The following is a 22,846-nucleotide window of genomic DNA, read 5'->3' as shown; positions in this document are numbered from 1 at the left end:
GCCCAACTTTATGTTTATTGATATCTTATTATGCTCCAGGGAAGCATTGTGTCAGGTGCTGGGTAAACAGTAATGAATTAAATAGACATGGACCTTGGCCAGATGGAGCTCAGAAACTGGTGGAGAAAAACATTAAAGAAGGAACCAAATGAATACATAATACTGATTGGTTAAGTGCTATAATGGAAAAGATGCTATGAGGGTCTTATTAGGATTCTTTCATTTGCAACAGTAGAAACCCAACTCAAAATGGTCCAAACAGAAAGATGAATTGGCTCAGGTAACTGGGCCTTTATCTCACTGCCTTTCCTCTGTTAGCCTTCTTCTCTTGGGCTTTCCCCCCTGCTAAGGTTCCTGCTTGCCAGCAGCCCTGTGGATATGTTTGCACAGCTTGTAATCCAAGAAGAAACAGAACTTAGCTCTCAGTGCCCTTTGTAAAACTCCTGAGAGAGGACTTTGATTGGCCGTTCAGCAATCACTTGCTCAGTTCTGTAACTAGGGGGTAGAGAGACTTGAGATTGAAAGTACCACCTGAACCCCAGGGAATGGGGAAAGAACAATTCCCCAAAGGTATGGAGGTTAAGGGTGGGAAGAAAGAATTACACAGACAATGTCCACTACACAGAGGAACCTCAGGGGGTTTGAGGAGTTGGGAAGGGCCTTTTTTGGAACTGCTATTCGGATGGAGAAGTTCTTTCCTTGTTTCTGAAAAGGTGTAGACGCATTAGAGATACAAACAGGAGAGGGACAGCGTATCTGGACTGTTCTTTACATCTGCAAATCATTTAGGGATGGGAAGGCATGGGGAGGCTTCCTAAATAGCTACAAGTCAAGTAACAACTGTTGAGCTACCCCAGGGGAAATTGTTCTGAGTGGAGCAGGTTGCCTTCTTCCCCAGAGAGGCAAGTGTTGGCCGAGACTACATCTGATGATGGCAACATCAGCAGTTCAGTGGGGCCTGGGACTGGTGACCCCTCTGTCTGGGTTAATGCTTGGCTTGCTTTTCTAAAGAATTTTAAAAAATAATTTTATTTCTCCCTTTTATTAAAAAAGTAAAGGGTATGTACAGTATACAATGTTTATCTCAGAAATAAATTAAGAAAAATCAGGTTAGCAAAAAACAAAACACAAAATCACTCTAAATCTCACTTTCCACTTGGGAACATTTTGATGTATAACCTTCTGCTTCCTTCTTCTCTTCTCTTCCCTTACTCCCTTTCTCTCTCTTTCCACATACGCACAGGCATATGTGTGTGCCTACATATATGTGTCTATGTATCATATTTATATATACATACATAAAAACGGACTCAATTATAAAATGTTCTGAAATCTGAATGACCTATCATATAAATAAGTATAACATTATATCATCCTTTTAAGTGTCTCCCTCAGTTTATTAGGAATATCGTTCTATAGTTTTCTTTTTTTTTCCCCCCCAGGTTTATTGAGATGAAATTGACATAGAACACAGTGTAAGTTTAAGCTGTACAACACAGTGATTTTATATATGTATATATTGCAAAATAATCACCACAACAATATTAGTTACCACTTCCAGCGCCTCACAATTTCTGGGTGTGTGGTGAGAGCTTTTAAAACCTACTCTGTTAGCAACTTCCAAGTTTCTAATCCAATACTGGTAGTTATCATCACCATGCACTACATCAACTCTCCAGAACTTATCATCTTATAACTAGAAGTTTGTATCCTCTGACCACCTTCACCTGCTTGCATTTTGTCTGTGGCTGCTTTGCATTACAGGACAGAACTGGGTAGTTGCAACAGATGTTCTGTAGTTTTCTTTTCTTGTAATATATTTGTCAAGTTTTGGTTTTAGAGTTAAACCAGCCTCACAAAATGAATTGGGAGGTAGTATCTCCTCCTCTTTCTTCTGAAAATCTTTGTAGAATTGGTATAATTTCTTCCTTAAAAGTTTGATAAAATTCACAAGCAAAGCTTTCTGGGCCTGGAGTTCTCTCTGGAGGAAAGTTTTAAATCAAACATTCAATTTCTTTAATAGATATAAGGCTATTCCGATTTTTCTATTTGATAATTTTTGTCCTTCAAAAAATTTGCCCATTTCATCTGTGCTTTTCAATTTATTGGCATAAAGTTGTTCATAATATTCTCTCATTTCCTTTTAATTTCTATGGGATCTATAGTGATGTTTCTTCTGTCATTTCTGATATTGGTAATATCTCTCTCCCTCTCTTTCTTTCTTTCCCCTACCCTTTCTTTCTATCAGTATGGCTAGAGATTTCTCAATTTTATTTATCTTTTCAAATAACTGGCTGTTGGTTTCATAATCAATGAAAATCATTAAACCTTTCTTTTTTTTTGAATATAAGCATTTAAAGGCATAAATTTCCTTCTAAGCACTACTTTAGCTGCATCACACAAATTTCAATAGGTTGTGTTTTCAACATAATTCATTTAAAATATATTTTCTGTTTTCTCTTGTGTTTTTTTATTTGACTCATAGGCTCTTTAGAAATGTGTTATTTAGTTTCCAAATATTTTTTCATTTTCCAATTGTTTATTTGTTTTTAATGTTTTTAAATTTGATTTCGTTTGATCAATTTGATCAGACTACAGACACAACGTGATTTCAATCCATTTACATTTACTGAAGCTGTTTTGTTTGTTTTTTATGGCCCAGCATATGGTCTATCTTGGTAAATGCTTTAAAAAACATAATGTGTATTCTACTGATATTAGCTACTGCATTCTATAAATACCAGCCAGTTGAGCTGCTTGAGACAGTTCTTCACGTGTTTTGTACCTTTACAGATTTTCTGTCTACTTATTCTATCAATTACTGAAAAAGGTGTGCTAAAATTTCCAACAATAACTGTGAATTTGTCTATTTCTCCTTTTATTTCTGTCAGTTTTTGCGCATATATTTTGAAGTTTTGTTATTAGGTGCATTCACATTTAGGATGGCTTTGTATTCTTGATGAATTGACCCTTTTATCTATATGAAATGGCCCTCTTCATGTCTGTCAATATAGAAGAATCAAGAACACTTCCCAATTCAGTTAATGAGGCTGGCATTACCTTGATACTAAAACCAGATCAAAACATTACAAGATAAAACTATAGAACAATATCCCATGCACATAGACAAGAGTATCCCCAAGAAATACTGACAAATTGAATCCAGCAATATGTAAAAAGCACAATACATTATGTCAGTTTGAGTCCTCCAAGAAGCAGATGCTGAGATAGAGCCAGGATTGTAAGAAATTTATTTGGGGGTAACACCTGTGAAGGATAAGGGGTGAGAGCACAATTATTCAGGGAAAGCTCTCAAGCTATGATGTAGCTCTTTCACCCATGAAAGGAAAGGGAGGAAGTAGGATTGGGCAGGAAGAACCTCAGACCATGGCGCAGCCCTAACAAAGCCTTAACTACCCATTGGGAGTTCTGTAGAAAAGATTGCTCATTAGAGAACTCCTGTATTTGCCAGAACTGGTCAGGTCCCACGACCAATACTATGCTCTTTCATTGTCCAGGAGCTGTCTGGGAAGAGTAAGGTCTTGGTTCAAGTGCTATGGCTGATCCCATAGGTGGCTAAAGGTTGTCAGCTAAATATATTCCTCATATCCGAATCGCAACTCCTTTCTTAAAGGAATATCTAAGAACCACAATTTCATGGCACAGAACAAATGGGGTTTATTCCAGGCATGCATGATTAATTTAACATTTGAAAATCAATCAATGCAATTCACCATGTTAACAGAATAAAAGAGAAAACCGTGTGATCACCTCAATAGATGCAAAAAAAAAATTCAACATTCATTTACCATAGTTTTTCAGCAAATCATAAATAGAAGGGAACATCCTCAGCCTCATAAACCTAAAACCTAGAGTTAACATCATACATAATGGTGAAAGACAGAACTCTTGGCAAGAATGTCCTATCAATACTCCTGTATAACAAGTCAATAACATAAAAAAATGAAAAGAAATAAAAGGCATGCAGATTGGAAAGGAAGGAGTAAAACTTCTTTGTTTACAGATGACATGATCATCGATATAGAAAAATCCGAAGAAATCCCAAGAAAATCCTAAAAATTGTTACTGGGAAAAAAATAAGTGAATCTTAGTACAGGATAGAAAGTCAAAAAACAAAAACCAATTGTTCTTCTATTTACTAGCAGTGAACAATGGGAAATTGAAATAAAAATAAATACCACTTACAATAATATAAAAAACAAAATACTTGGGTATAAATCTAATAAAATATGTGCACAATCTGTATACTAAAAATATTCCTGAGAGAAACTAAAACATCAGAGTAAATGGGATAACAATATTTATAGATCAGAGGCTTGTTATTGTTAAGATGTCAGTTCTCCCCAAAGCAATCTATAGAGTCATTGAAATCTCAATATAAATCTTAGCAGGATTTTTTTAATTTGACAAGCTGATTCTAAAATATATATGAAAATGCAAAGAATTTAGAATAGCCAAAATAAATTTGAAAAATAAGAAGGACATTGGAGGACATACACTACCTGATTTCAAGACTTACTATAAAGCTGCATTTATCAAGGCAGTATGGCATTGCATAAAAAATCAACATATAGATCAGAGGAACAGAAGGGAGATTACAGAAATAAACTTGCACATATAAGGCCAACTGATTCTTGACAAAAGCGCCAAAGTAATTCAGTGAGGAAATGCTAGTCTTTTCAACAAAATTGTAGGCCTGATGTGATAAATGATGTAGAAAAATTGGATTTAAGTGTTGAAAAAATAAACCTCTACCATTACACATAAAATATAAAACATAAAACTAGAAATTATCATAGACAAACAGAGAAATGAAAACTATGATGTTTCTAGAAGAAAATACAGGAGAAAAATCTTTGCAACTTTGTTAGGCAATACTGTATTAGACAGGATATAAAAAGCACAAACGATAAAAATTGGGTAAGTCAGACTTCATAAAAATCCAAAAGGTACTCTTTTGAAAAACACTCTTTAAAAAAGGAAAGGTAAGGCAAAACTGGGAACTAATTCACAATACCTCCATCCAGCAAGGGACTTGTATATGAAATCTTTAAAGCACTCTAACAATATGATATTAAAAAGACAGATATTCTAATTTTCAAATAGACAAAATATAGACATTTCTCCAAAGAAGACATACAGATGACCAACAAGCACATGAAAAGACGTTCAACATCACTAATTATTAGAGAAATGGAGATCAAAACTACAATGAGGTATCACCTCACACCAGTTAGAATGGCCATTATCCAAAAGTCTACAAGCAATCAATGCTAGAGAGGGTTCAGAGAAAAGGGAACCCTCCTATACTGTTGGTGGGAATGTAAATTGGTATAGCCACTATGGATAACAGTATGGAGGTTCCTTAAAGAACTAAAAATAGAGTTACCATATGATCCAGAAATCCCATTCCTGGGCATATATCCAGAGAAAACTCTAATTCAAAAAGATACATGCACCCCAATGTTAATAGCAGCACTATTTACAATAGCCAAGACATGGAAGCGACCTAAATGTCCATCGACAGATGAATGGATAAAGATGTGATATATATGTACAATGGAATATTACTCAGCCATGAAAAGAGTGAAATAATGCTATTTGCAGCAACAACATGGATGGACCTAGAGATTATCATACTAAGTGAAGTAAGTCAGAGAAAGACAAATATTATATGATATCCCTTATTTGTGGAATCTAAAAAATAATACAAGTGAACTTATTTACAAAACAGAAACAGACTCGTAGACATAGAAAACAAACTTATGGTTACCAAAGGAGAAAGAGGGGGAGGGATAAATTAGGCGTATGAGATTCACAGATACTTGCCAATACATAGAAAATAGAAAGAGAACAAGAATTTACTGTATAGCACAGGTAACTATATTCAAGATCTTATAATGACCTATAATGGAAAGAACCTGAAAAAGAAATATATATACATATATATATTAAAACCACAGTGAGATACAACTACACACCCATTAGAGTGGCCAAAATTAAAAAGAATGACAATACCAAGTGTTGGACACCTGGAACTCCCATGCATTGTTAGTGGGGATGTAAAATGGTACAATCTCTTTGGAAAACATTTAAGCAGTTTTTAAAATAATTTAACATATACTTGCCACACGACCGAGCCATTTCGCTGCTAAGTATTTACCTAAGATAATTAAAACATATGTCCACAAAAAAACCTAAAAAGAAATATTTACAGAAGTTTTACTCAGGATAGTCCCAACTTGAAATGACCCAAACGTGCACCAACAGTTATACAGTATTCGTACGATGGAATACTGCTCAACAATAAACAATGTACTACTAATACAGACAACAACATGGATGAATCTCTAAAACATTATGCTTAGCTAAAGCAACAAAACACAGAAGCCTACATAGTATATGACTCAATTTAGATAGAATTCTGCACTCCTATATTCATTGCAGAATTATTCATAGGAGCCAAGACATGGAAGCAACTTAAACGTCTACAGACTGATGAATGGCTAAAGAAAGTGTGCAATATACATACAATGGAACTTTATTCAGCCTTGAAAAAGACAGAAATCCTGCCATTTGCAGCAGCACGGATGAATCTGGAGGACATTATGCTAAGTGAAATAAGCCAGACACAGAAGGACAAACACTACATGATACCATTTATATGGGGAATCTAAAATAGCCAAACTCATAGAAGGGGAGAGTAGAATGGTGGCTGCTAGGGCCTGGAGGGCAGGAACAGAATATGGGAAGGTATTAGTCAAAGGGCACAAAGTTTTACTTATGGAAGATGGAAAAATCCTAGAGATTTACTGTACAGTACAGAGCCTATAGTTAACAATGCTGTAGTGTACACCTAAATACAATTAAGAGGGTGGCTCTTATATGTTCTTATTACAAAAAATAATAAATAAAGAAGGTAGGATGAAACTTTTGGAGGTGAGGGATAGGTTTCTGGCATAGATTGCAGTGATGCTTTCACAGATGTATAATTATCTCCAAACTCATCAAGTAGTGTATATTAAATATGTATAGTTTTTTGGTAGGTCAATCATACCTCAAAGAAGAAATTCTATAACAGACAACATTAATCTACAGTGACAGAGAATGGATTACTGGTTGCCTGGAACTGAGAGGCTGGGGGAGACTGACTGTCAAGATCATGAAGGAACTTCTTGAGTTGATGGCAATGTTATGTGTCTTGACTGAGGTGAAGGTCTCATGGGTATATTCACTTGCCAAATCATAGGATCAGTGGGTATGTTTTATTGCATGTAAATGAAACCTTAACAAAGTTACCTTGATAAAAAAGAGGCTCCTAAGTGTTTAATTATATGGACTTATTGAGTCATTTATTTAATAAATTTTCTACTCCTGGATATTTAGGCTATTTCTGATTTTTCATATTTAAAAAATACCATTATGCATATATGTGCACATACATCTTAGAATATATATTCAATTATTACTTTAGGTTAAATTTCTAAAATTGGAATTTCTATGTTAAGCAGTGTGCATCATTTGATACATACTGATAACATGACCTCTATAGATGTTGAATCAAATTTCAATCCCACCAGCCACCAATGAAACACAGAAGGGACTGAGGGAGGATGGGGATGGCTCAACCTAAGCTCATCCCAAAGAGAAAATGATGAACCTTCAGAGACTCAGCTGTAGGGTCACCTCTGTCTTGCTTGTGAGAAAATCTGCGCCTTTGCTTTTATGCAGTTCAATAACCACAGGTTTTGTGGTTATTCTGACAGTATCACAACATCAAGCACTGATTCACTCTGGGAGGAGAGGGTTGGAGGTGGAGAGGGATTCTCAGGAATTAAGAGCCTTGCTTTCATAGAATTAATTTTTTAATTGTGGTAAAATATATATAACATTAAAATTTCCATTTTAACCATTTTTTTAAAAGTAGACTTTAAAAAAAAGAGGAGTTTTAGGTTCACAGCAAAACTGGGCAGAAAATACGGCGTTTCCATATAGCCCCTTCCCCTACATATGCATAAACTCCCCAGTATCAACACCCCCGACCAGAGTGGGACAACTGTTACAATTGACAGAACCTACATTGATACATCATTGTTACCCAACAGTTTACACTGAGGTTCATTCATGGTGTTGTCTGTTCTATGGGTTTAGACAAATGTATGGTGACATGTCTCCACCATCGCAGTATCACATAAAATAGTTTCACACCTTAAAAATCCTCTGTGCGGGCTTCCCTGGTGGCGCAGTGGTTGAGAGTCCGCCTGCCGATGCAGGGGACACGGGTTCGTGCCCCGGTCCGGGAAGATCCCACATGCCGCGGAGCGGTTGGGCCCATGAGCCATGGCCGCTGAGCCTGCGCATCCGGAGCCCGTGCTCCGCAACGGGAGAGGCCACAACAGTGAAAGGCCCGCGTACCGCAAAAAACAAGCAAACAAACAAAAAAAAGAATGAATATGTGTATATGTATAACTGAATCACTTTGCTGTAAACCTGAAACTAACACAATGCAATAAATCAATTACACTCCAATAAACTTTTTAAAAAAGTTACCCCCAAAAATGCACCACTCATGAAGAGCGCTCCTGGGGGCAGCCTCTTTCCCGAGCCCCCTCCTTCCTTCCCCACCCCATGCCACTGCCCAGAGGCAGGACTATGGGGCCACGACCAGGATTGTGTCTCACGAGCTGCCCTGAGGATGTAGGAATCCCACTCGCTCCTCGGTCATCAGCTGTCTTTCTGAGCATCTCTCTTGTGTCTGGCACTGAGCTGGAGGCTGTGGGCACCAGGAGTGGATGCTGAGGTCTCTGTCCACCTCCTAGAGGGAGCTTGGTCTAGTTAAGGAGTTAAGACTTTCCTGAAATAATTAGTAAGTGGTTTAAGGCATGATCAAAATTCACTGTTAGATTGGATGGCTTATCGTCAGCTGAGGGCTATAGGAGTTCAGAGAGCCAGCAATGGAGCTGCCAGATTTCAGAGCTCCCGCAGACCATGGCAGTAGCCAGCACCCCTGATAGAAGATTCCCACATCAACTTCAGTCCTGTCAAACCTGCTGAGAGAAAACAGACACTCTGGGGTAAACTCAAGAAAGACTGTGATAGCAGCTACCTCCATGGGAGCTGGGCCACCCCTACACACACACACACACACACACACACACGTGCCTCTTTAATACTTGTGATCCTGGTAGAAGTGAAAAGTTCACAGCTGAACATTACTACCCTGACCTTTAAATGTCTTCAGGTAAATAGCAGCGATCTGGGTGTGGGAGTGGGAAGCTTCAGCTGGAATATCCAAGTTCTGAGGACTGGCCCTGCAGGTTGTGCTACAGACCTGATTTCGGCATGTGCAGAAAACCTTTCTCTGTATCAACCAACCAGCCAGCATCTAAAAATTTTTTATATATACTTTTTTTTTTTTTTTTTTTTGCTGTACGCGGGCCTCTCACTGTTGTGGCCTCTCCCGTAGCGGAGCACAGGCTCCAGATGCACAGGCTCAGCGGCCATGGCTCACGGACCCAGCTGCTCCGTGGCGTGTGGGATCTTCCCGGACCGGGGCACGAACCCATGTCCCCTGCATCGTCAGGTGTACTGTCAACCACTGCGCCACCAGGGAAGCCCTATATACATTTTTTAATTTTAATTTTTAAATGTTTTTCCAGTTTTCTTGAGGTGTGATTCACATACATCACTGTGTAGGTTTAAGATACCATTTGACTTACATATATTGCGAAATAGTTACCATAATAAGCTTAGTTAGCATCCATCATCATCATATCATATAGATACAGTAAAGAGAAAAAGCAAAAAAAGAAAAAAGATTTTTCCTTGTGATGAGAACTTTTAGGATTTATTCTCTTAACAACTTTCCTATATATCCTTCAGCAGTGGAAACTCTAGTCATCATGTAGGACATTACATCCCCAGTACGTATTTATCTTGTAACTGGAAGTTTGGATCTTTTGACGTCCTTCATCCAACTCCCGCTCCCCCCATCCCCTCCCTCTGAATATGATCTATTTTTCTATTGGTTTGTTTTATGCTCTTTTTAAATTTTTTTGTATTTTAGAGTCCACATATGAATGTGATTATGCAGTATTTGTCTTTCTCTGTCTGATTTATTTCACTGAGCATAATGCCCTCATAATTCCTCCATGTTTTCACAAATGGCAAGATTTCTTTTTTTCTCAAGGCTAAATAATATTCTATTATATATATGTATATACATATATACATATACCACATCTTTTTTATCCATTCCTCTGTCAATGGACAGTTACCAACCGTACTTATTGAGCACCTACTGTCTGCCTGGTGACACAGGTCTGGTATGTATCTTCAAAGAACTTACAGTCAACTAGGAAAGATGCCATGTACATCCAATAACCACCAAGTGACAGTGAGGTGATTGACAGCTTGGCTCCAGACCAGAAAGCCCCAAACCAGAATCCCAACCCCCATTCCCACTCACCTGTGAGCCGTGGAAACGGCACCAAGAGGCTCCACCTCCCCATCAAGAAAACAAGCCTAATAAGAAAATCTTTCTTTCAGGTTGATGTGAGGAAAAAGCACAAGTCCCGGCAAATAGTATACGCTCAACAAATGTTAGGTCTTTTGAAAGTATTGCTCAGTAACTACTATCCATATTGCCATATTACATATTTACTAGTAATAATAACTATGTGTGTTCACTTGGGCTCCTGAAAGCAGACTGAGTTGGGGACTGTGTGTGGAAGGTGTGGTGGGAAGTGCTCTTAGGAAATACACCTGTGACGTGGCAAGGGCGGCAGGAGTGGTCAGGGAGTGAAGCCGGTCCTACAGGGAGCTCTGGAGCTGGGGTGGCTCATCAGAGCTGTCCCACATAGAGACAGGGGGTGGCCTTTGTATCCCTGCATCAGCCAGCCCTTGGCCATGGGAAAGGACCAAACCCTGGGTGAGGCAGCTCTCTGCAGCTGAGGACGATTGCCAGCAGCCAGGGGTAAATGGGATCTGGGCAAGGCATCCAGAGCTCACTATGGTGTGTTACAGCACATGGAACTCTGGAGCTCATGGATTTGGACTTTTGTTCTCAGCTGACAAGGGGCCTGCCATGTGACCATGAACAAGCCATGTTCCTTTTGGGGACCACAGCTTCCCCCAGATAAGACAAAATTGTTGGTCTTCCAACAATTCCAAGTCCAGCACTCCATGGGCTGAAGCAGTCAGAGAAGGCTTCATGGAGGAGGAGTGACCTGAGCTGGGTCTAAAGGATGGCCAGTGTTGGGCTAAGCAGAGCAAAGAAGGGAGGATGAGGAAGCAGCCAGTGTTCTGGGTAGGGCACACTTTCAAAGGCAACCTTGGGTCTTTCCAATCTCAACACTGGCCCCAACCCTCTCTGGCCCTCCAGGTTTTAAGATCCTTGAAGTCGGGGTCCATGTTCTGTTTGTGTTGGTCTCCTGAAGGTCCAGCACAGACCTGAGCACCAATCGATGCTGAATTAAAAAGCAGCAGGGGACTTCCCTGGTGGTCCGGTGGCTAAGACTCCACGCTCCCAATGCAGCGGGCCTGGGTTCAATCCCTGGTCAGGGAACTAGATCCCGCATGCTGCAGCTAAAGATCTCGCATGCCGCCATGAAGACCTGGCCAGCCAAACAAATAAATTAAAAAAATAAAGCAGCGGCGCTCTGCTTCCCATCGCCTCCCCTGAGCCCTTATAGAAAACATGTAACAATGGGGACAATCCCTCCACCACGGAGAGTCTGTGATGAGCTGGTGGGCGGGTGGGAGAGCCTTGGCTGGATGCTGCAGAGTCTGCTGGGAGCTGAATCCTGGCATTGTGGAGGAGGGTCCGTGTTGTGCCCCGCTCCCTAGTAAAGAAGGGCTGCTAAGGAAGACCAGTTCTTCCCTACCCCTCTCCACATCCTTTGGGATGGAAAGGGAGCTGATGGAGGGATGCTCACCACCCAGCCCGCACAGGACCCAGACCTCCCTTGCCTTTGCAGGGACCACTGCAGACACTCTGAGGTCTCCCCCAGACTGGATCTCTCCTTTCTCTTTTGATTTAGCACCTCCCACAGCTCCAACGGCAGCTTCCAGGGGTGGCCCATCTGCACTCTCTCCAAGTCCTCCATCCTCACCCCGGGTACCTTTCTCCCTGGGATTCTGAGATGGAATTGATGCTCCCCACAGGCTGGGCTGAGCAGTTACTCCACACCCCGAGAGACGGAGCCTCCCTTCCATGTCTGGAGGAGCTCCCCTAGCCGTCTCCTGCACTGGCAGGTGTTCAGCACTGCTTTAGCAACACTTGGAGTTACTTCCAACCACAGATTACACCAGCAGGAGTCCTTGGATCGGACAACTCAACCACTGGCCTGTTTTAAGCTCAAGGACTCAGTCTCTCCTTTGTCTCTGTTCCTTGGATGCTCAGCCTTACAGCTCATTCAATTCCATTCCACGTTTGCTGAAGCCCTATGATGTGCTGGAATCTCTGCTGGGTGCAGGGCATGCGGAAACAAATCAGGCACAGCCTCTGCCCACAAGTCTGGTGTGCAGAGGGCAGGAGGGGACTCCAGCTTGCTATGTCTACTCAGTCCTCTTGTAGGTGTAGTTCCAGTCCTCAGGACAGTGCCTAGGATGACCTCAGGAAGTATTTTTGAATGAAGGAATGAATAAAAGTACAGCTATGTGAAGTGCTCTAACAGGAACAGAGAACACAGACTTTGATGAGCTAGGACTTAAAGATATAGGACTTGAACTCCGAAGACTTAGTTCAAGTCTAGGGCTTTTACTAGTAAGTAAAAGTAAGCTAGTAAGCTGTGTGGTCTTGAGCTCCTGTCTTGATGTCTCTGATGGAAATGGGGATATAATATTTATCTATTTACTAGATTACTGTAAAACTCAAGTGAGGTAAGATGAAATAATTGATGTAAAATGCTTGACATCAGTGTTCTTAGGAGGGCCCAGACCAGTCCATCTTTCTGGTTGGAGGAGTCAAGAAAGGTTTTCAGAGGCGGCGTTCGAGGTGGCTCTTGAAAGGAAGACTTTGAGAAGCAGAGATTATTTTTAGGCAGAGAACAGAGTGAGCAAAGGGACAGGGATACTTGGGAAAAGAGAATCGAAATTTTATGAAGATCCTGGAAATTATTATTTATTGTGGTCTCAGAGAGGCAGTTTCGGTGGCAAGTTTTCAGAGCCCTGCGATCTCCCAGAAACCAGCTCTGTGTTCAGAGCTCCAGAGCTTCACAAAGGCCACTGGCTGCTAATTGCAGCTCTGTCAGCTGTGATGGGCTTTGTGAATGAGGAAGGGGGTGCTTTGGTGCTTCCTGGTTGCCGTGGTGTTGCTTTCACAGGGTCTGACAGTCCCCTCTTAAATGCTCAATCTCCTGTCTGTCTAGACTTAATTGGTCAGTAGCTGTGAGCTGGACAAGCCTATTTTTATTGCGTGTGCCGGCAAGACTTACACCAAATTAGCATTTGAAAATATTATTCAGACAGCAAGCAGCATCACAAAAGAATGTTGAGGCTGTGTATGTGTATCTGACTCCCCTCTGAGGCTGTCTTCTCATTCTGTTTCCCCTGGTAAACAAGGTTCTCTCGCCCATAACTATGCTTTTTAAAGACGGGTGGAGAGCTGGAGGTGCCTTGTCTCCCTGCCTGCTCTTCCTCTCTTTGGGGTTCCTACAAGAGGGAGCTGTGCACGTCAGGAACAATCAGAAGTGAAGGTGGGTCTTGCTTCATTATTGGCTGGGCTAGGGTCTGCGCGGAGCCTTCTGAGACTCGTGTGTGACTGCCAAGAGAACTGCTGACAGTAACAGACGCCAGGATTACAGTTCTTAAGCAATGTGGGAGTTTCTCCCTCCCGTGCAGGAAGCCTGGACGTGGGCAGTCTAGGGCTGATGTGGCAGCTACGCCATCATCAGGGTCCCAGGCTCCTTTATTTCTGCTCCACCATCCTGTGCCATGTGGCTTTCATCATCAAGTCCTTGGTACTGAAGGGCCTCTGAAGTTCCTGTGGTCATAGCCCCATACCAGCCAGGAAGCAGGAGGGAAGGGGCGGCCAAAGGGCACGTGTCAGCTGCCATCTGCTCAAGGGCGGGCCTCTACCTCCTACCTGACATGTCTATGTACAGCCCCCTGGCCATACCGTGCTGCAAACAGGGCTAGGAAAGGCAGCCTCTTGGTTGGACACATTGAGTCCAGAATAAAATCGGAGTTTGTTACTAAGGAAGAAGGGAGGATAGATACCTCTCGGGCGACCAGCCATCTCTGCCACAACCCAGACCTGCCCCACCCAGATCAGCCAACCACGTGGAGGTGGGAGGGTGGCTGGACCTGCCCAGGGCTGGGCACGCTGGGGCACAAGGTGCAAGCAGGGGCTTCACCACAGTGACTTGTGTTTGCACATGTGTCCCGTGCACTGGACCCCGCAGGACGGAGCCTTGTCTGTAACTGTGATGAACTAGAAAGAATAGCTGTGTGCATGTCCCAGCTGGAGAACACGATGCGGCAGTTAATGATGAGGAACAGATCTGTGGACCAAGATGGGATAACGTGCAGAAGGCCCCCAGCGCCAGGCCGCCTCTGTCCCCTTTATTGTGCGTTCCCCCAGCTGCCCTGATTTAGGGATTCTTTGGGGTAGGGTTGGGGGAGCTGCTTGAAGAGGGAGTGAGGGGCTTCATTCTGGGAGGCCCTGGGAAAGGAGAGGAAATGTGGGCCTGGCCCACTCTAACGACTACCACCCAGAGAAGGAGATATTTAGGTGCAGCAGAATTGAGGAACGCTCAAGATATGCAGAAGCCAGGCAGGAAACCGTGAGCAAATACAGGGCCCAGGCACACTCTTCCCCTTGGGAATTAAAACTAGGGGTGTGTTTCCCTAAGAATGCTTTCCCCAGGGCCCCAATTTCTGGGAAGTCCACCTGGGGTTATTTGGCACAAGTTCAAGTTTTCAGTCGACCTCAATGTTAACTGATTTTTTTTTTAAAGTAACCTTTTTGATTTCTGAGCATAAAAGTTTATTATAGTCAACAGGGCTTACCTGGACAGAAGGATCATGGCTGCTTTTGTTTCTGTCTGTACTTTTTTTGTATTATGCTAAATGGATCAATTACATATTTTTATAAAGACTGATTATCCAAAAATTTCTCAAGAAAAAAACTCTCATTAAGTTACAAAGCAGAACAAAGGTCATTGGCTACTCATCCTGAAAAATTTCCTCGCAGAAAATTTGGAACATACAGAAAAGTGGAAAGAAAAAGAAAAAATAATCACCCGTAGTGCCACAGCCCAGAGACAGGCATTGCTAAAACTGTGGTAAGTTGGTTTGTTTTTGTCTTCACTGCACTGTTGGTTTATTGGCGTGCTTTGTAAAAATGAGTGTTTTTCAAAAATGGTTCTGAAGAACCTAGGGGCAGGAGAGGAGTAAAGACACAGACATAGAGAATGGACTTGAGGATATGGGGAAGGGGAAGGGTAAGCTGTGACAAAGCGAGAGAGAGGCATGGACATATATACACTACCAAATGTAAAATAGATAGCTAGTGGGAAGCAGCCACATAGCACAGGGAGATCAGCTCGGTGCTTTGTGACCACCTGGAGGGGTGGGAAAGGGAGGGTGGGAGGGAGACGAAAGAGGGAGGGGATATGGGGATATATGTTTATGTATAGCTGATTCACTTTGTTATACAGCAGAAACTAACCCAACGTTGTAAAGCAATTATACTCCAATAAAGACATTAAAAAAATGAGTGCTTTTCAATATCTCTTCCATATGCAAGCCAAATTCACCTATTATTAAGATACATTAAGAAGTAAGATTTTTTAAAAAAATAAGATTGCTTTCTAGTGAAAACATGAGCCATGTTCAGGGATATTAGTCATTCAACAGATACTTTATGAGCCACAACTTTTTGTCAGGCATCTGTGTTAAACATGAATAAGGCATTTTTCCTATCCTCCTGGAGCTTACAGTTTGAGGGTTTGGTTTTGTGTGTGTGTTGTTTTGTGTTTTTTGTCAACAGCGGACAGATATATAACAATAAAGTCTGCTACAAAGTAAACAATGATAGATTTATGATGGTCATGAAGAGGCCGAGCTGTAGAAAAGGAAAAGGGGTGAAAAAGGGAAATTATTATCAAGGAATGCATTCTTTCAGGGAATGTCACCCTCTAAAGGGGAACAGACTATCCTCACCAGTGCTGACTAGATAATTTCAGGTTGATGGGTTAAAGGTATATTCCTGGAAGGGGAGGGAGGGTGAGACTGCAGTTGGGTTAGGTATAAAGTCTTGGTTTGCTGACGTGGGGTTTAGCCCAAGTGACTCCATTTGGAGCCTGCTGTCTCTTTTTTAACAGGACTTAAGTTTTCAAAGTAAATATAAATTGGCACCAAGCTCTGCTGTGGCAAACAGCTTTCACTGTGTGTTTGTGGTATCAGAAAAAATCAGGTATCAAAATCAATGCTGTATAGCACAGGGAGCTCATCTTGGTGCTCCATGGTGACCCAGATGGGTGGGAAGGAGGGGCGGGGGAGGGAGATCCAAGAGGGAGAGGACACATGCACACAGACAGCTGACTCACCCCGCTGCACAGCAGAAACCTACACAGCATTGTAAAGCAAGTATACCCCAACAAAAAAATGAGAAGAAAAAGAAAGAAAGGAAAATAAAGAGTCAATGGATGGTATCATTTCTTTGTACAAGTGGTAGTTATAGACCTAATGGAACACAGGGGACATGTGCTAGCTGTCTGGTCAGAATTTAAAAGTTGGGCATCTTTGCAATATCTCTTGAACGCACTCCCACCTCCTGGTAGCTTCAAAAACTCATATTTTCCATCTGTGTCATATTGCTTTTTTGAAAGGGTAAAGTCAAAAAGACAAAATAGCCTCGTGTTTCATGACACCACTATAAGGCATCATTAGAAGTTATTTATTCTGAGCTTAAACGTAATAAACCAAGGAAAGAATTAAAGCAAAGATCTAGGTTTACAAACTTTTTCTGTAAAACACCAGCTAGGGAATATTTTAGTATATGCGTATAAAACAGTGGTATGTTTTAATTTAATCTTTAATATGCACATATATATTTGCTTTTTAAATAACCATCCCTATAATGTACTATTATATACTCTTAAGAACAGTTTATGCCATTTTGTGAGAATTTTCCTATGTCCGTAGGTATCCCTCTGTCACACAGCGTGCAATGTTGCATGTAGAATATTTCTTATTTGGATGAACCAAAATTGCTCGACCTAACCCTCCTCTTCTTGGACAATTATGATGAGTCTAATTCTTTTCTATTGTAAACTATGCTGCCTTGAATGTCCTCAAACACAAATCCTGGGGGACAGCATGGATTATCGCTGCAGATGCATTTCTAGAAGAGGAATCATAGTTAAAGGCAGGCACATTTCCAAGACTTTTGACATGTGTGGCTAAATCACCGAATTCTCCTTCAGAAAGTGTGGGCCAGTGCTCATTCCCACCGTCAGTGTATGGACTGCCAAGTTCCCCTAAGGTTGTGCTGAGCTGTAGAAATGATCATCCTGTGATTCAGCTGGATAGGCTGATTCACTTCAGCCAAGGGTCAGGTAGGGAGTGAGGAGGCAGACCTGCGGGGGTGGGTGGGAACACCGGCTGTGGGTCCGTCATCTACAATCGTAGACCAGCCACCTACGGGACTCCGAAGACATGCCTGGCATAGGCCCTTCCCTCTAGGAGCTCATGGTGGATGGGAAGATGACTGTGCTCCAAGAATTGCAGGACAGGGCTTAAGTCATTCAGGTATGTGATTTAGGTGAGCTCAGGGACCCACCAGGGGGTCAGGAAGTGGGGCTTCGGATGACCCTTGGTCACATCTTTAGTGCAGGCTGCTATAATAAAACACACAAACTGGATGGCTTAAACCACAAACATCTCTCTCACAGTCAGGAGGCTGGAAGTCTGAGATTAGGGCCCCAACATGGCCAGGTTCTTGGAAAAACCCTCTTCCTGGTTTGCAGATGGCTGTCTTCTTCTTGTGTCCTCACATGACAGAGAGAGAGAGAGAGAGAGAGCGAGAGAGAGAGGAGAGAGGGAGAGAGATCTCATGTGTCTTCTTGTAAGGGCACTAATCTCATCACAATGGCTCCACCTTCATGACCCAATTCCCTCCCAAAGGCCTCATCTCCAAAATCCATCACATTGGACCTGAGAGTTTCAACATATGAATTTTAGGAAGTCACAAACATTGAGCCCATAGCAGGCCATTAGGGTGCAGCAAGGGCCAGGTGAAATTTGTGTGCACATGTGTGAGCGAGTGAGGTCCCAGCAGAGGGAGCAGCTGGTGCAAGGCTCGGGCAGAAAAGGGAGGCCTGTAGAGCGCCATGCTGCCAGGCCTGGGAAGACATCGTTATCCCTGAGTGCCGTGACATGACCATGTTCCTTATTAGCTATTAATTTGCATCTCTCTGGGCCTCTCTTTATCCATCTGCAAAATGGACATAGATGATGCTAGCAGACTTACTTTGACTTCACTTTGGGAAGGAGATTGGCATCCTAGGCTCAGGTACACCTGCATTCCAGCCCCAACCTTACATTTCAGTACTGTGTCCGTGCACCAGCCACTTAGGCACTCCCAACCTGTTTGCTTTCCTGTGAACTGAGATAACAATAGTAGCAACTGTAAGCCCTCTTGTGTGGTGGAGCTATTGTGCATGAAAGTGGCAGATAAGTGGCTATGTCTATTAGCTAGATTGTGGTGATGGTATCATGGATATTTGCATATGTCCAAACTCATTAAATTGTACACATTAAGTGTGCAGTTCTTAGTATATCAATTATACCTCAATAATGCTGTTTTAGGGCTTCCCTGGTGGTGCAGTGGTTAAGAATCTGCCTGCCAGTTCAGGGGACACAGTTTTGATCCCTGGCCCGGGAAGATCACACATGCCACAGAACAACTAAGCCCGTGCACCACAACTACTGAGCCTGTGCTCTAGAGCCTGTGAGCCACAACTACTGAACCCGTGTGCCACAACTACTGAAGCCCACGCGCCTAGAGCCCGTGGTCCACAACAAGAGAAGCCACGGCAATGAGAAGCCCGCGCACCACAATGAAGAGTAGCCCTGGCTTGCCGCAACCAGAGAAAAGCCCGTGTGCAGCAACAAAGACCCAACGCAGCCAACAATAAAATAAAATAAATAAATTTATTAAAAAAATAATGCTGTTTTAGGGCCTCCCTGGTGGCGCAGTTGTTGAGAGTCCACCTGCCGATGCAGGGGACATGGGTTCATGCCCTGGTCCGGGAAGATCCCACATGCCACGGAGCGGCTTGGCCCGTGAGCCATGGCCGCTGAGCCTGCACGTCTGGAGCCTGTGCTCCACAATGGGAAAGGCCACAACAGTGAGAGGCCCACGTACAGCAAAAAAATAAATAAATAAATAAATAAATAAATAAATAAATAAATAAAATAATAATGCTGTTTTAAAAAGTGGCTTCAATAGAGACATTCTCTCTGTCTCACGTTTGAGAGAATTCTGAGTTCAAGGAACTCTGAGCCGTCATTCTCATTGTCCCCGTTTACCCCTCACACTGTTCCATGTGAACCATCCTAAGAAGAGAATCTCCAATCTTTTTTTCATATCGGGAGAGGCTTCTCCTTCTCCCTTGAGTGTTAGGAATTCACAATCCTGAGACTCTGGAAGACTCTTTAGCAGCTAAGCTAATGCCAAGTGTAAGTTAAGTTTAGAGGGACAGGCCCACCCTGCTCTCCATCCACAGACAGCATGGAGCCCAAAACAAAAGGGACACACGACTTGAGCTAGCAGGGCACCCATACCACTTGGATAATCTGAGGCGTTTGCTCAGGCCTTGCTTTTACCTGAGCCAGGGACCAGCCTTCTTCCAGTTACTGATCCACTTAGTCACCTGCTGCAGACAGAAGGGCAGGAGAGGCCACGTGCCTTGTTTGGAGGTCCAGCTGCTTCCTCTGGGGCCCTGGCTGTGGGCTCTTGGGTTAATCTCTCCTTTCTGTTTCCTTCAGTTGTCAGAAGAGACTCCTGGCCTGCATAGAGGGAGTGGGATGTGGCTCAGATATGCACTTCAATCCATCGAAGTGAAAACAGTGAATGTCTTCAGGACCTGGGTCTGAGCTGAATGATCACAAGTCAAAAGGTGATGGATGGCTGGTGAATTGGAATTGTGTGTCCGTGTTGCCCAGGAAACCAGTGGAGTTCACTTTTGTAAAGTTGCCAGTGGCCCAGGCTTGGGTGAAGAGGTACAGTTGCTCTTGGCTTCGTTGGCAATGGGCAGAGCTCTGAGCACCTACTATGTGTCAGGCACTGGTTAAGTAGAATGAAATAGGTACTCTTACTGCCAGGTGGGCTGAGTCATTTGTCTCAAGAGATGGACAACTGGAGATGCAGAACTGGAACTCAGATCTGTGTATATTCAAAGTCCATGGTTACCAAAGGGGAAAGGGGTGGCGAAGAGATAAATTAGGAGGTAGGAATTAACATATACACCCTACTGTATATAAAATAGATAACCAACAAGGACCTACTGTATAGTACAGGGAATTATGCTCAGTATTCTGTAATAACCTATAAGGCAAAAGAATCTGAAAAATATATATATATTATATAAAGAATATATATATATATATATATATATAATTGAGCTGTACACCTGAAACTAACATAACATTGTAAATCAACTACACTTCAATCAAACACACACACACATAAAACCAAAGTCCATGCTCTAAAGTCTGCCCCACAGGAGAAGTCAGTCCTGGCTGAGAGTCCCTTATCCTGTGAATTAGAAGGAAACTCGAGGAAGATTTTTTTATCGTTATGAGAGTTTCTTTGAGAAGAAGCATGGCACCATGTGTGGGGTCTGGAGACAAGCTGCTCATGTGGAAATCCTGGCCCTGCTAGCTGAGCACGCTTGGGTCTGAGCATGGTAGCCCAGAGCCCAAAAGGGGCTGGCATGCAGGAAGCATGGGGCTGGCAGGTTTCTCCAGTGTGGTGGTTTAGAGTATGAGTTTGGAGTCAAGCAGAACTGCCTTGCATATGCCAGCTGAGTGACTGGGGGCTGTGTCTCCAAGCTCAGTCCCCTCATCTGTAAAAATAGGGACAATGACAGAACACCTGACGTGTAGGGCTCTGGGAAAATTAAACCAGTTCATTCATATCACGTACTCAGAACAAAGTCTGGTGCACAAACCTGACTTAACATTATTCATCCTACAGAAATGTATGATTTCCCTGGCTTTCCAATTCGTGGACAGTCTGAAAGGTCTTTCTTATGTTTAGCGGAAATCTCCAGCTTGATTGTAGAAGGGCCGTCTTGTTCGGAGAGGCCGGGAACGTGGAGAGACGGGAGACTACAAACGGAAGCCTCACTGCCCTGTGGTCAACTCACACAGGAGACAGGGCTTCTGGAATGTGCCCTCAAGCTCCCCCAGTAATGCCTGAGGCTGAGGAGGATGCCGTGGGGTTCTAACTCTCCAAAGCTGTAGCAGGTCCCTGTGAAGTTTCCCGGATACTATCAAGGTGCCTTGCCACTCCCTCCGGAGGCCCCTGGAGACTCAGGAAGTCTTTCTATGATGATCTAAACTTCCAGACCTATGAGGAGCTGGGTGTCTGGCTTCAGCCCCTACTTTGCTCTCAGCTTCACTGTTCTTATTAGGAATTTACTCTGTTACTGACGACAATAATAATTTTTAAAATAATAATTCAATGATGATAGCAACTAGCCTGTATTGAAAATATACTGTGAGTTGGGCATTGTGCTATGCAGTCTATGTGTCACTTTTCATTTAATGCTCAAAGAAACACTATGGGTATTGAAATCCTTATTTTCCAGATGAGGAAATGGGCTCAGAGAGGGAACTTTTCCCAGATCACACGTGGGATTCCAACCCAAGTCGCCCTGACCCCACTAGCAGCTCTCAGCCTGTTTGGGGTTAGGAATCTGGGGACACTCCAGTGGTGGAGAATGAAGGGCTAAGTCAGGACGTGCTGGGGAGAAGTCGAGTACGTGTTACTTGTTCTTAATTTAAGGATGCTTTTGGGGACACCAGGAACTGGGGCGCCAGGGCAGATTCAGCAGGGTCCTCTCACTAATAACACACTGATGGCTGAAAACACCAGGATCAAGTTGAGCCCCAGCCACCTTCCAGCACATCAGCCAGACATCTGGGCTGCAGTGCCTGGGATAAGAGATGGGACAGACAGCCCAGGGCCTGGGGCTGGGAGGCCAAGGCCTGTACCATCCCATCAAAGAAAAGACCGTGGAATCCAGATGGGCAGCATCTTCCATATATGCAAACCTACCCTTACCCAAATTCTATAGGAAGGGAATTTAGTCCAAGAAAATGAAGGAACTTAGCATCCCCCCAATGCTAAGAGAGAGAGCTGAGGCCACCATTTATTGAGTGCTTCCTGTGCGCAAGACCTACTTCAGAGCTCTACCTACTTCGCCCATTTACCCCCCGCCACAAGCACTAGAAGGTTCCACACAACCTCTGACTTCCAGATCAGCATGGTTCACACTGTACCTCAGTGTTTCGCCAACAGCCACTACTGGAGGGCATGGGTGGCCTCTCAGGGGAGCCCCAGCTGAACCAACATCCCAGGCCCATCAGAGGAAGCTGCCCACCCTTACTTCCAGCCTCAGCATGGCCACCTCCATTCCAGACACACTGGCTGGCTTTCAGTGCCTTGAACAGAACAAGTTCTGGGCTCCCCCAGAGGCTTTATACATGCAGCTCCCGCCCTGGAGTGCTCTCCGTCCTGTGCGTTCCTCGCTTTGCTGTCCATATCCTACTCATCCTCAGGCCTCCGTTTAGGTATGTTTTGCTCAAA

Source organism: Hyperoodon ampullatus, assembly GCF_949752795.1.
Source record: "Hyperoodon ampullatus genome assembly, chromosome: 18".
In the NCBI taxonomy this organism is placed as follows: domain Eukaryota; kingdom Metazoa; phylum Chordata; class Mammalia; order Artiodactyla; family Ziphiidae; genus Hyperoodon; species Hyperoodon ampullatus.
Note: the sequence above shows the minus strand (reverse complement) of the source record.